Source organism: Leucoraja erinacea, chromosome 23, assembly GCF_028641065.1.
Source record: "Leucoraja erinacea ecotype New England chromosome 23, Leri_hhj_1, whole genome shotgun sequence".
Classification (NCBI taxonomy): Eukaryota; Metazoa; Chordata; class Chondrichthyes; order Rajiformes; family Rajidae; genus Leucoraja; species Leucoraja erinaceus.
In genome coordinates this window covers 12,847,241-12,862,275 of record NC_073399.1, presented here as the reverse complement: position 1 = coordinate 12,862,275, position 15,035 = coordinate 12,847,241, and positions in this window count along the sequence as shown.

The following is a 15,035-nucleotide window of genomic DNA, read 5'->3' as shown; positions in this document are numbered from 1 at the left end:
AACCATTAAGAACAAGGAGACTGTGCATTTATAAGTTCGTGTTCATGTGATCAAAGCAGAATTAGGCCATTCGGCCCATCAAGTCTACTTCACCATTCAATCATGGCTGATCTATAGAAACATAGCAGAATTAGGCCATTCGGCCCATCAAGTCTACTTCACCATTCAATCATGGCTGATCTATCTTTCCCTCTCAACCCCATTCTCCTGCCTTCTCCCTATAAACCCCTGACACCCTTTCGAATCAAGAATCAGCCAATCTCCGCTTTAAAATCATCCATTGACTTGTCCTAGCCTTCTGTGGCAATGCCTTCCACAAATTTGCCACCATCTGACTAAAGGAATTCCTCCTCATCTGCTTCCTTAGAGAACGTCCTTTAGTTCTGAGGCTCTGACCTCTGGTCCTTGACTCTCCCACTAGTGGAAACATCCTCTCCACACCCGCCCTGCCCAGGCCTCTGTCCGTTCCGCCTAGCTATTCTTTGACGATGGGTTCAGGGAGCGGGGTGTTCAGTGGATGTTTGAGTCTACAGCCACAACATTGCAAACCAGTGATCTCGGGGCAATGGGAGATTTGACCACCCCCCCTCCCCCCTACACGCACGTGGGAGGCAACCTCAATGAATGGCTGACCCCCACCCACACGTTTAACATCGGCCACCGATGGCAGGAAGCTATTGGTGAAAAGGCAGTGTTTCAGCTTTGATGCATTTCTGGCTTTGTACGGAACGAATAATAAAAATGTATAAAACGGACGGAGCGCGGATTATCAAGCGGGTATCTGTCTCCAGAGAGTTCAACAGGGTGGGGGGGAGGTGGGGAGATGTGGGAGGCAGTGCTCGCTGCAAAGCTTTTTTTTTATCACCTTGCGGGCTCATGCCATTGAGAGAAGGACTGAACAGTGGCCACCCCCTTTTGTCTCCGAGCTCCATCCAGCCCACACATATGATATAGAGGGGTCAGGGGCAGTGCAAGTATTGAAAGCCAGCCTTGCAGCACAGGAAATAAGGCTGCCTCTCACTACCACTGGGGCTACATTGAATAACGTTCAATCATCTCCTCTCAACCCCTTGGGTAACCATTGGTATTTTATTGGTGACAGCCCTCTGAACGCCAATAAATTTCTGCAAACAGAAAGGGAAACGGTCCCTGCATTACATTACAACATGTAGAAGCAGGAAGTCTGGTTTCATCAGCAGTCTTTTCAGTGTCACATTCAATAAATCCTCCCACTGTGTTCGGCTGTGTTTCACATTTTAACAGGTGATCCTCTTTTCCGAGTAGTTCTCAGATTGTGTCCCATCTCTCGCCGCTCCCGTTAACAATGGACGGCATTGACAAACGCCTTCACTTGGAACACTAACGCACTCATCACGATTTGGGAGCAAAATGTCTGAGGAAGGGTCTCGACCCGACCCGACCCGTCACTCATTCCTTCTCTCCAGAGATGCTGCCTGTCCCGCTGAGTTACTCCAGCATTTTGTGTCTGTCTTCAGTTTAAACCGGCTCCTGCAGTTCCTTCCTACACGTAACAATTTGTGGCTTGTTGAATCCGATGACGTTTCAATAAACAGGGTGGAAATGTAATGGGAAGCACAGTTCTTTATATTCTTTGGAACTTCGGAAGCTTAGCTTAGGTTGGTTTCGAGATATGACGCGGAAATAGGCCCCACTGGTCCACCGAGTCCGCGCCGACCAGCGATCTCTGCACGCCAACACGACCCTGCGCACACACTCAGGACAATTTACAATTTTACCAAAGCCAATTAGCCTACAAACCTGCACGCCTTTGGAGAAGCGGGAGGAAACCTGAGCACCCGGAGAGAACCCACGCAGGTCACGAGCAGAACGTACAAACTCTGTACGGACACCACCCGTTGTCAGGACCACCCACCGGGTCCAACCAGCGATCCCCGCACATTAACACTATCCTATACCCACTAGGGACAATTTTTACATTTACCAAGCCAATTAACCTACAAACCTGTACGCCTTTGGAGTGTGGCAGGAAACCGAAGATCTCGGAGAAAACCCACGCAGGTCACGGGGAGAACATACAAACTTTGCACAGTTCACGGGGAGTTAGGGACCTCCCCCTTGACATTACCGCCATGGGTGGCCCTACCAGGGGATATGGAGAAAAGGCAGGAACGGGGTACTGATTGTGGATGATCAGCCATGACCACATTGAATGGCGGTGCTGGCTCGAAGGGCCGAAGGGCAGAATGGCCTACTCCTGCACCTATTGTCTATTGTCTATAACTCTGTAACTTTGTCGTTGCCAGTAACGTGGCAACTATTTGTGTACCGCCTGAGTGACGTCTGCTGTATGATTTTCACAAATTCAAAAGTTCATAAGCGATAGGGGCAGAATTAGGCCATTCGGTCCATCAAGTCTACCCTGCCATTCAATCATGGCTGATCTGTCTATTCCTCTCAATTCCATTCTCCTGTCTTTTCTCCATAACCCCTGACATCTTACTGGAATGTCTACGAAAGCAGTCCTGAACCACTATCTACCTCGTCGGGGGACCCTCAGACTATCTTTGATCGAACTTTAATGGACTTTACCCAGCACTAAAAGTTATTCCCTTCTCATGTGTCTGCACTCTGTGAATGGCTCGATTGTAAATCGTGTATTATCTTCCCGCTGGCTGTCCAGCAAGCAACAAAAGCTTTTCACTGTACCTCGGTGCACTGGACAATAAACTAACTCGAAAAACAAAGAATTTCACAGCGACAATAAAGTATCATTAAATCATTAAAATAAATATACAGCGTGGTGGCGCAGCGGTAGAGTTGCTGCCTTACAGCACTTGCAACACCAGAGACCGGGTTCGATCCCGACTACGGGTGCTGTCTGTGCGGTTCTCTCCGTGACTGCGTGGGTTTTCTCCAAGATCTTCGGTTTCCTCCCTCACCAAACGTAGAGATTTGTAGGTTAATTGGCTTGGTACAAGTGTCAATTGTCCCTAATGTGTGTAGGATAGTGTTAATGTGCGGGGATCGCTGGTTGGGGTGGACTCGGTGGGACAAAGGGGCTGTATCCTTAAACTAAACTGTGTTGCAAAACATTCTTGGCTAATAAGGTATGATTATGAATATGATTATGATGATGGTAAATCATTAAAATCTTTAAGCCTGGCCAATGGAGAATGGTTTAAGGGGTGTCACGGTGGCGCAGCGGTAGAGTTGCTGCCTTACAGCGCCAGTGACCCGCTGAGTTGCTCCAGTACTTTGTGTCTGCATTCGGTACAAACCAGCATCTGCGGTTCTTTTCCACACACTGCGTGTAGATTTTAGGCATGATGGAACTGCTGCATATTGCTGAGGCTGGAGAGTTGAGGAAGACAGGACACACACAAGACTGCCGTGACCTGGTTCCGCTTGATATATGGCCTTTCTCAGATGGAAAGGGGTTGACCTGGAGACCTGACCTTCGACCTGGGTCAGCTACTGTCTGACATCAAATATTGACACAGTGATGAAAAGAGGAAAAGAGGGAAAAGGGATAGCAACAATCACGACCAGCTTGGGCACTTTCCTCTTTATCCTTTACAATAGCTTCATTACCTCTTGTGTCGGAAGGAACTGCATAGTTTTAGTTTAGATTCGAGATACAGCGCGGAAATTGGCCCTTCGGCCCACAGAGTCCGCGCCGACCAGCGATCCCCGCACATTAACACTGTCCTACACACACACACACACACAAGAGGAAATTTTACATTTAAACAAAGCCGATTAACATACAAACCAGCACATCTTTGGAGTCTGGGAGGAATCCGAAGATTTCGGAGAAAACCCACACAGGTCATGGGGAAGTCCGTACCGACAGCACCCGTAGTCAGGTTTCTAACCCAGGTCTCTGGCGCGCAGAAGGTTAAGGGGGGACCTGATAGGTCTTTAAAATGATGAGAGGGATAGACAGAGTTGATGTGGACAAGCTTTTCCCTTTGAGAATAGGGAAGATTCAAACAAGAGGACATGACTTCAGAATTAAGGGACAGAAGTTTAGGGGTAATATGAGGGGGAACTTCTTTACGCAGAGAGTGGTGGCGGTGTGGAATGAGCTCCCAGTGGAAGTGGTGGAGGCAGGTTCATTGGTATCATTTAAAAATAAATTGGATGGGCATATGGATGAGAAGGGAATGGAGGGGTTATGGTATGAGTGCAGGCAGGTGGGACTAAGGGGAAAAAAAATTTGTTCGGCATGGACTTGTAGGGCCGAGATGGCGTGTTTCCGTGCTGTAATTGTTATATGGTTATATGGTTATATGGTAAGGCAGCAACTCTACTGCTGCGCCACCGTGCTGCTGAATGCAGGTTTAAACTGAAGATAGAACCAAAAGGTTGGGATAACTCAGCGTGTCAGACAGCATCTGTGGAGAAAAGGAGTAAGTAACGTTTTGGGCCGAGACCCTTCTACATTATATCTTGTCAGCATGGCCTGGGAGACTGATGTTTAATCTGAGGGCATCTGATAAAAAATCATTGCAAATGTCTTATATTTTGTACGTTTCAAATTCCTAGGTGTGGTCGGCACGGTGGCGCAGCGGTAGAGTTGCTGCCTCACAGCGCCAGAGACCCAGGTTTGATCCTGGCTACGGATGCTTACTCTACAGAGTTTCTGCGTCTCCCTGTGACCCGCGTGGGTTTTCCCCGGGTGCTCCGGTTTCCTCCCGCACCTCAAAGACGTGCAGATTCCAGGTTAATTGGGCTTCGGTAAAAATTCTAAATTGGTCTCAGTGTGTAGGATAGTGCTAGTGTGCGGGGGTCGCTGGTCAGCTCGCTCTTGGTGGGACAAAGGGCCTGTTTCTGCGCTGTATCTCTAAACTGAACTAAACCTAAAAAACTGTCCCTTCTCAGTAAAGTGAAAGTAAGGCTATTGTTTAGAGTTTATAGATGCAGCATGGAAACAGGCCCTTCAGCCCAACAAATCCATGCTGATCACCCGTTCTCACTAGTTCCATATTATCACAGTTTCTCATCCACTCCCTGCACATTAGGGGCAATTTATAGAGGGCCAATTAGCCCACTAATCCACACATCTTTGATGTATGGGAAGAAACTGAAGCACCTGGAGGAAACCCACGCGGTCATTGCGAGAACGTGCAAACTCCCCACAGACAGCACCTGAGGTCAGGATCAAACCCAGGTTTATGGTGCAGTGAGGCAGCAGCTCTACCAGCTGCATCACCCTGTTCGTGATTAAGCTTTTGGAATAAACTCGGGGAATGATGAATGTGAGATACATTACTCAATTGTCTTCACCAATCCTTCAAAGCTCCAACAGGGAGCCGGAGAGTCATATAGCGCTGAAACAGACCCTTCGGCCCGTCATGTCTATGTCGGCATCTTTACATCTTTATCTGATTGGCTCCATCTTTGGTGCCCATGCCTTCATCTGCAAAGCCTCAGGAATTCTATCCGTAAACCTCTCAATTGCATTTAGGATGAGTATCTTGAACAATGTAAATCACTGTTTGACTGCCACCTACTGGGCACCATGGTATTGCATTCCAAAGAAGAATTATGTCTAAGTAAAAAACATTATTTCATTTTAGTTTAGTTTACAGATACAGTGCCGTGACAGGCCCTTCAGCCCACCCAGTCCCCACACACTAACACTATCCTACACACACTCGGGACAATTTACAATCAACACCAAGTCAATTAACCCACAGACCTGCACGTCTTTGGAGTGTGGGAGAAAACCGAAGGTCTCGGAGAAAACCCGCGCAGGACACGGGGAGAACGTACAAACTCCGTGCAGACAGCACCCGTGGTCAGGATCGAACCCGGGTCTCTGGCGCACTAAGGCAGTAGCTCCACCGCTGCGCCACTGCGTGTGCTGTCTATCTTTGCTATTTTTCCTTGATCGGAATTATGGAATTAATGGAAGACTTTAATTTTAATTTAGTTTAGTTTAGAGAAACAGGCCCTTCGGCTCACCAAGTCCGCGCCGCCCAGCGATCCCCGCCCAACAACACTATCCTACACACACTAGGGACAATTTACACTTAAGCCAAGCCAATTAACCTGCAAGCCTGTACATCTTTGAAATTCATTGCCACAGATGGCTGTGGAGGCTAAGTTAATGTATCATTTTTAAGCAGGAATAGATAGATTCTTGATTTGAAAATATATATTGAGAAGTAAAATGGTAGAATCAAGTCTTGCTGGTCAGGGTCAAAGTTTGTGCTGATGCTCTGTTGTAGATGACACCGAATAGTCATTTATTCTTTGTTGCACAGCTACATAATTGCTCTGTCTTATCCGCTTGACCCTGGCAGGACAATCCCATAGTGAGGTAAGAGCGCCCTCAGGTGTCTTATTGCATTATTGTTCCTTTTACAATGACTGATTGCATTTGTGTAAGAAGGAAGTGCAGATGCTGGTTTACGCCAAAGATGGACACAAAGTACTAAAGTAATTCAGCGGGGCAGGCAGCATCGCTGGAGAGAAGGAATGAATAGGTGACGTTTTGGGTTGACTCTGACGAAGGGTCTTGATCCATCTCTCCAGAGATGGGCCCGTCGCGCTGAGTTACTCCAGCATTGTGTGTCTATCTGACAGATTACATTACAGCCAAGGTGGTTTATGACAATTAAGTATTTTTAAAGTGTAAATAATGTTGGAATGAAGGAAATATTGTAGCGATCTTCACGTAGCAAGATTTGTCCACGTCCCTCCACACATCTTTCAATTGGGAGAGGAAACCGGGGGTACCCAGAGGAAACAGAGCACCCAGAGAAACCCCTCACAGTCACAGGGACAATGTGCAAACCCCACTCAGACAGCACCCGAGTTCAGGATTGAACCCTGGCCGACAGGGGTCGGTGGCGCAGTGGTAGAGTTGGTGAAGCGCACCCGGGTCGATCCCGACTAGGGTGCTGCTGTAATACAAGAAGCGAATGCAGATGCTGGAAAATCGCACGGAGAAACTCAGGGTTCAGCATCTATGGAGCCGAATAGGCGGTTTCGACCCGAAACGTTGCTATTTCCTTCGCTCCATGTACTGCTGCACACGCTGAGTTTCTCCAGCAATTTTGTGTACCTTTGTACATTCTCCCCGTGACCCGCGTGGTTTTCTCTGAGATCTTCGGTTTCCTCCCACACTCCAAAGACGTACTGGTTTGTGGGTTAATTTGCTTGGTGTAAATGTAAAAAATATCCCTAGTGGGTGTAGGACAGTGTTAATGTGCGGGGATCGCTGGTCGGCGCGGACCCGGTGGGTCGAAGGACCTGTTTCCGCGCTGTATCTCTAAACTAAACTAAACTACAGGTCTACCAAGTCTACCAGCTGCAACACTATGCCATGCTTGTCTTGTGAATTCCCTGTTCTATTAGTGAAAAGGGTGTGAGGAGCAAAGAGCTGCGTATTAAAGCCCAGAAGCTCTAACACTTGAACTTTGAAGACAAGGCTGATTGATTGTATATACAAGGTTAGGTCATAGGGTCATAAGTGATAGGATCAAAATTTGGCCTACTCTACAGAATCAAAAATGTATGTATTAAAATGTATTCAAATGTATTGTCATTATCTCAATTTGAGACAACGAAATGAATTTCCCTTACAGGCAGTATCATAAAAAAAATCATTAAAAATTAAGTAAATAATAAATAATAATAAAACATATTAAAAATAAAATTGAAATTGAATTTTAAAAAAAAAGCACAAACACAGAAAGTCCATGACACAACATAACATAAATGGCACCAAGGTGAGGATGGCACCATAGTCCAGCCAGCCTCCCCTCCGTGTTCATCCGTGGTCTAATAAGTCTACTCTTCCATTCAACCATGGCTGCTCTATCTCTCCCTCATAACCCCTATTCTCCTGCCATCTCCCCATAACCCCTATTCTCCTGCCATCTCCCCATAACCCCTATTTCATTTCATTGTCCGTCATTGTTTTGTTTTTTTGTTTTTTTGTGGGGTTTTTTTTGGGGGTTTTTTTGTTAATCAAAAATATTTATTCAAATATTAAAATAGTATTTACAATACAATAAAACAAAACACCACCATAATACAAGACAAACAAATATGCTAAGCAACTGCTAAACAACTATATTGCAATCCTTGTCCAGGATACATTCAACCCCCCTCGGTGCCCAGGGGTCGCGGAACTCCCTCAGGGTGCCCGTAGACAGGGCGTATTCCCTTTCCATCCGCACCCAGGCACGGACGTATCCCCGGAAAAGGGGCAGGCAGCCGGCGCGGGTAGAGCCCTCCACCGTCTGGCGCCTTGACTCGCGGATGGCCAGCTTGGCCAGGCCCAGGAGCAACCCAACCAGGACATCTTCAGCCCTACCCTCTATTGTGCCATCATTGTGGCAGGGAATTCCACAAATTCACAACTCTCTGGGTGAAAAATGTTATTCTCACCTCAATCTTAAAGGGCCTCCCCTTTATTCTAAAACTGTGGCCCCTGGTTCACATCTGTCAATAAAAACTCTTGACTCTCATCACACCTGTACTAATCAAGAATCTACCTATCTTTGCTTTGACAATTTTTTTTATTGAATTTGCCTGCACAGCCTTCTGAGGCAAAGAATTCCACAGATTCACCACCCTCTGAATAAAGAAATTCCTCACCATCTCCTTCATAAAGGAACGTACTTTAATTCTGAGGCTGTGACCTCTAGACCTAGACTCTTCCACTCGTGGAAACATCCCATCCACATCCACCCTATCCAAGCCTTTCACTATTCGGTAAGTTTCAATGAGGTCCCCTCCTCATCCTTCTAAACTCCAGCGAGTGGAGGTCAAGTGTCATCAAACGCTCATCATATGTTAACCCACTCATTGCTGGGATGATTCTTGTAAACCTCCTCTGGACCCTCACCTGAGCCTGCACACCCTTCCTCAGATACGGTGCCCAAAATTGCTCACAATATTCCAAATGGCCTGACCAGCACCTTATAGAGCTTCAGCAATACATCCCTGTTTCTGTATTCTAGCCCTCTTGAAATAAATGCTTGCATTGAGTTTGCGTTTGCGTTTAATCACAAAACAATGTTCCGAATGCGAAAGGTAACCAGGTAGCATCTGGGTACGGAGAATTAGGAGCCAGGCTTGTTGAGGTTTAAGTTAAGGTCTCCTGTCACGTGCACCAATGTACATTGAAAAGCTTTGCTTTGCATGCTATCCAGTCAGATCAGATAATGCTCTATGTAAATATAATCTACTCAATCTCAAGTGCAAAAGATGGAGCAAAGTGCAAGATACAGAGTGCAGGACATAATCCTCAGCATTGCAGCGCATCAGTTCCATGGACAAAGTCCAATGTCCGCAATGGGACAGGGATGAATCGGACAGTACCCATTGTCTTGTGGAAGGACCATTCAGAAGCCTGATAACACACGAGTGGCCATTTGCCTGTCCCTTGTGAAATTAAATGACGAATTGATACAGTAATTAGCACCAAGCACGGACTCAGTATCAGGTTAGTTTATTGTCACGTGTACAGTGAAAAGCTCTATGCAGGAAATTAGATTCTCACGGCAGTTATTGAATGCGACTATCGATCGCTTGCTGGCGTGTCTGCGAGTCTTTACTTTAGTCGTTTAGATTTTAGAGATAGAGTGCGGAAACAGGCCCCTCGGCCCACCGAGTCCACGCAGACCAGTAATCACCCCGAACGCTAAGACTACCTGAACACTAAGGATAATTTTGCAATTTTAACAAAGCCAATTAACCTACGAATCAGTAGGTGTTTGTTGTGTGGGAGGAAACCAGAGCACCTGGAGAAAACCCTTGTGGTCACAGGGAGAACATACACACACCATACAGACAGCACCCGCGGTCAGGATCGAACCCGGGTCTCTCGCGCAATTGTCCTCCCACGTTTGAAAGACGTGCATGGTTGTCGGTTAATAGGCTTTGTTAAAGTTGTAAATTGTTCCTAGTGTGTGAGATAGTGCTAGTTTGCTGGGTGATCGCTGGGCGACACGGACGCGGTGGGCTGAAGGGCCTGTTTCCGCGCTGTATCTCTAAAGTCCAGAGTAAAGTTGAAAAATAAAGCAATACCTGAAGTTTAAACGTTGATCATCTTTCTCTCTCTGGTGGTAATTTTGCAGCCCCCACCCACCCTGGCGAAACAAAATTCCTCAGTGTACATCTCCACCTTTCTGGGACATGGACACATCGCAGTAGCAATTAACATTGTCCCCCTCCCATCATGATAACCAGACCACATTCTGCACTGGGTTTAATCAGCTGTTACTGGGAAAACCAACAGGCCTAGTGTCGCATCGAGGAGGTTCAGGGTGAGAGATTGTCCGTGCATAGCCACCAGCAACATGACGTAAATGAGAAAATTCCACAGGCAATCCGCTCATGGAACATGTCTCCCCCTTCTGAATCTGCACATTAATCGTGGCATGGGTTATTATTGTTTCCACCACGATCTGGCCCAATGTAGCATTGATCCCTGCTCCACTATTTACCAAAATAAACACCGTCATGCCTTCTACCACTGAGCTTGCTCCCGTAATCTTAGCATCAATCGTCAGCACTGAGCAACATCATCACTCATCATATAGGGGAGACACGGTGACGCATCGGCAGAGTCGCTGCCTTACAGCGCCAGGGACCCAGGTTCGATCCCGACCATGGGTACCGTTTGTACGGAGTTTGTACCGTATGCCTGTGGCCGCGCCGGTTTTCTCCGGGTGCTCCGCTTTCCTCCCACCCTCCAAAGAAGTACAGGTTTGCACGTCAATTGGCTTCGGTAAAAATTGGAAGTTGTCCCCAGTTGTGAAGGATAGTGCTAGCGTACGGGGTGATCGTTGGTCGACGTGCGGACTCGGTGGGTCGAAGGGCTTGCTCCGTTTAAAGTAAACTAAACTTTACTATAACTAAATTATAAAGGAATTATAAACTAAACTCTAGTCTGAACTAAACTAAAGTAAATCACCCAAGTCTGAATAGAGTTGAGTAACGGCAAAGACCTTTTGTCAATTTAAATGCAGGAAGGAACTGCAGATGCTGGTTTAAATCGAAGGTGGATACGAAATGTTGGAGTAACTCAGCAGTTCAGGCTGCAGCGCTGGAGAAAAGGAATAGGTGACGCTTCAGGTCGAGACCCTTCTTCAGGCATTTTGTCAATATATAGTGGGTTTAAAGAGCCATAGCATCATACAGCACAGAACCAGGACCTTCGGCCCAACTAGCCTAGACGGACCAAGATGCCTAATCTAAGCGAATCCATTTGCCTGCATTTTGGTCCGTACCCTCTAAACCATTCCTATCCATGTGCCTGTGCAAGTTTAGTTTAGAGAAAGATACAGCATGGAAACAGGCCCTTTGGCCCATGCCGACTATCAATCACCTACTCAAGCTATGTGCAGGAAAGAACTGCAGATGCCGGTTTAAATCGAAGATAGATACAAAATGCTGGAGTAACTCGGCGGGACAGGAAGCATCTTTGGCGAGAAGGAATGGGTGATGTTTCGGGTCGAGACCTTTCTTCACCCATTCTTTCTCTCCAGAGGTGCTGCCTGTCCTGCTGAGCTACTCCAGCATTTGTGTCTACCCACTCACACTCTATGTTATCCCACTTCCCTGTCCACTCACTAAACAATAGGGGCAATTTACAGAGGCCAATTAATCTACAAACATGCACGGCTTAAGGGCCTGGCCCACTGTACGAGATAAACCAAGAGTTCTCCCGAGATTTTGTGGATCTCTCGTAGTGGCTCGTACGAGTAACGGTAGGTACTCGGGAAATCCGGTAAACTCGTGACGTTTTTTCAGCACTGTCCATAAGTAGAAAAATACTCGTGATGAAGAAAATTGTTACTTTTTACTCGTACGAGCCGCTACGAGACATCCACGAACTCCTACGGACCCGCTACGGACATTCTCCGAGTTCAAATCAGGGGAAAACTCGGGAGAACTCTTGAATTACCTCGTACAGTGGGACAGGCCCTTAAGGGATGTGGGAGTTAAACTAGAGCAATCCGGGGGAAAACCCACGAGGTCACAGGGAAAACGTGCAAACTCCACACAGACAGCACCCGAGGTCAGGATTAGGAACCCGTGTCTCTGACGCTGTGAGCCAGCAGCTCTACCAGCTGCACACTGTTCCGCCATTTTAATTGTGTCTAAGTCTTTCAAATGCACAAATATTTTTGATTCATTTTAAAGGTTAATTTACAGGTGCACCTTAAATATTTTTCCAGGAAGAGATATTGATATTAAAAATTGTAAATTGTCCCTAGTGTGCAGGATAGTGTTAATGTGCAGGGATTGCTGGTCGGCACGGACTAAATGGGCCAAACGGCCTGTTTCCACGCTGTATCTTTAAACTGAAATAAACTAAATATAAAATTGAGAAGACTCATTTGAACTGCAGGGGGCAGTAATGTAATTAGATATTGAAGCAGTTTCAAACTTACAGAGATGATTTTGCACTTAACAATCTTTAAACTTAGTGTTTTAGAAGGAACTGCAGATGCTGGTTTAAACCGAAGATGGGCACAAAATACTAGAGTAACTCAACGGGACAGGCAACATCTCTGAAGAGAAGGAATGGGTGACGTTTTGACTCGAGACCCTATTCTTCAGACTTAGTCTTCAGTGTTCAATAATGGGTCTGAAGAAGGGTTTTGGCCCGAAACTTTGCCATCTCCTTCGCTCCATAGATGCTGCTGCACCCGCTGAGTTTCTCCAGCATTTTTGTGTACCTTCGATTTTCCAGCATCTGCAGTTCCTTCTTAAACACATGGGTTACTAAAAATATTTGACTTGAAATGTTTATACATTGGCAGCTAAAAGAATGCTCAGGCAAAGATGTTCCAATGTAACTCCTTCCTTCATCACCAATGCTCAGATTAGGGAGTGTTTCGCAGGTACAAACAAAGAACTGCAGATGCTGGTTAACACACTAAAGGACACAATGTGCTGGAGTAACTCAGCAGTTCATGCCGCATCGCTGGAGAACGTGGGTCGTTGACATTTCGGGTCGACACCCTTTTTCAGTCTCAAATTCTCTTTGGAACAAAGTTAGCAATCAGTGTTGCAGGGAGGAACTGCAGATGCTGGTTTAAACTGAAGTTAGAATCAAAATGCTGGAATAACACAGCGGGTCAGGCAGCATCTCTGGAGAGAAGCAGTGGGTGAAAAGGGTCTCGGCCCGAAACATCACCCAACCCATCACTCCAGAGATGCTGCCTGTCCCGCTGAGTTACTCCAGCATTTTGTGTCTACCTAATCAATCGGTGTGATTGAATCTTGAAAAGATAACTCACTTTACGTTGTTTTTAATTCAATTTACAGCATTATGTTGCATTGGATAAGAAGAAATTTTATATCTGAGTCTGACGAAGGGTCTCAACTCGAAACGTCTCTCAGCAGATGCTGCCTGACCTGCTGGGTTCCTCCATCACTTTATGTTTTACATCTGAAATCAAAGTTTTGAAAACCGCGCTCCAATCCAAATTTCTTACCAGCAAAGAAAGTAACAGAAGGGTCTCGACCCGGAACGTCACCCATTCCTTCTCTCCAGAGATGCTGCCTGTCTTGCTGAGTTACTCCAGCATTTAGTGTCTATCTTCGATTTAAACCAGCATCTGCAGTTCCTTCCTACCCAAAGCAATAGAAGGTACAGATTAGGACACAAAGTGCTGGACTATCTCAGGGATGAGTTTACACAGTGAAGGGAGGGCCGTGTATTCAATTTGTAGGTTAATTGGCTTCAGTATGAATGTAAATTGTCCCTCGTGTGTGTGGGTTAGTGTTAGTGTACAGGGATCGCTGGTCAGCGCGGACCCGATGCAGTCGAAGGGCCTGTTTCCGTGCCGTATCTCTAAACTAAACTAAACTTTTTTTTAAATAGCACCCATTTTAATTTCGGGGACGGTGTGCTGCTCGCTGTTTCCCTGTGACAAGCATCACAACGAGCTTCAAAGTGGACCTGACCTATATTTGCTCCGAAGCTCAATAATGTTCTGAGTTGCCTATTGTTTGTGCACCTGGACTCTAGAATCACAGGCCAGAAATATACTGCTATAACAATCATTAGATCTGCATCAGCGCCCATCCGCATTCACCTTTATCAATTAAAGACCTTGTGGAGAATATTTTCACCTATCCTTATAAGGCCGTTCGTGACTGACCGCCAAATATCACAATGAGCTAAAACGCGATGAACCTCACACCAAGCTTTCATGTTGGCTTCATCGCCATGGCGACTGTATGGGTGTATTTTATAAGTGTTACTAATATTAGAAATCGGGTGGGTTTAAAGAATGGATTTTTCCAAATGATTTAACAGATCTGATTAAAAAGTACGGAAATTAATAACAAAAAGATTTTCCATAGGCCCCAACAAACCACAAGACATCTGTGTTTAAGAAAGAACGGCAGATGCTGGAAAAATCAAAGGTAGAAAAAAATGCTGGAGAAACTCAACGGGTGAGGCAGCGTCTATGGAGCGGAGGAAGAGGTGACGTTTCAGGTCGAGACCCTTCTTCAGACTGATGTGGGGGTGGGGGGGGGGAGGGGGCAGGAAGAAGAAAAGAAAACGAGGAGAGAGTCGGCTGTGGGAGAGCTGGGAAGGGGAGGGGAAGGAGGGAGAAATACTTCTGTGAGTTTGTTTTTAATTCAGTGTTAGTTCTAACCATGCAAAGTGGTCGCAAATGGAAAATCAGAGACACTCCTTTCATTGTGTTTGGTTTTAGTTTTCCTTTAGAGATACAGCGCGTAAACAGGCACCACGGCCCGCCGAGCCTGCGCTGACCAGCGATCCCTGCACACCAGCGCTATCCCACACACACAAGGGACAATTCCATAATCTTTACCAAAGCCAACTAACCTACAGACCTGCACGCCTTCGGAGTGTGGGTGGAAACTGAAGCTCCTCCTGAGGAAAACCCACGCGGTCACAGGGAGAACGTACAAACTCCATACATGAAGCACCAATAGTCAGGATCGGACCCGGATCTCTGACGCTGTAAGGCAGCAACTCTACCGTTGCATCACCCTGTGCTTTAACTTCATTTGCTGTAGGTCATAAGGTCATAAGTGAT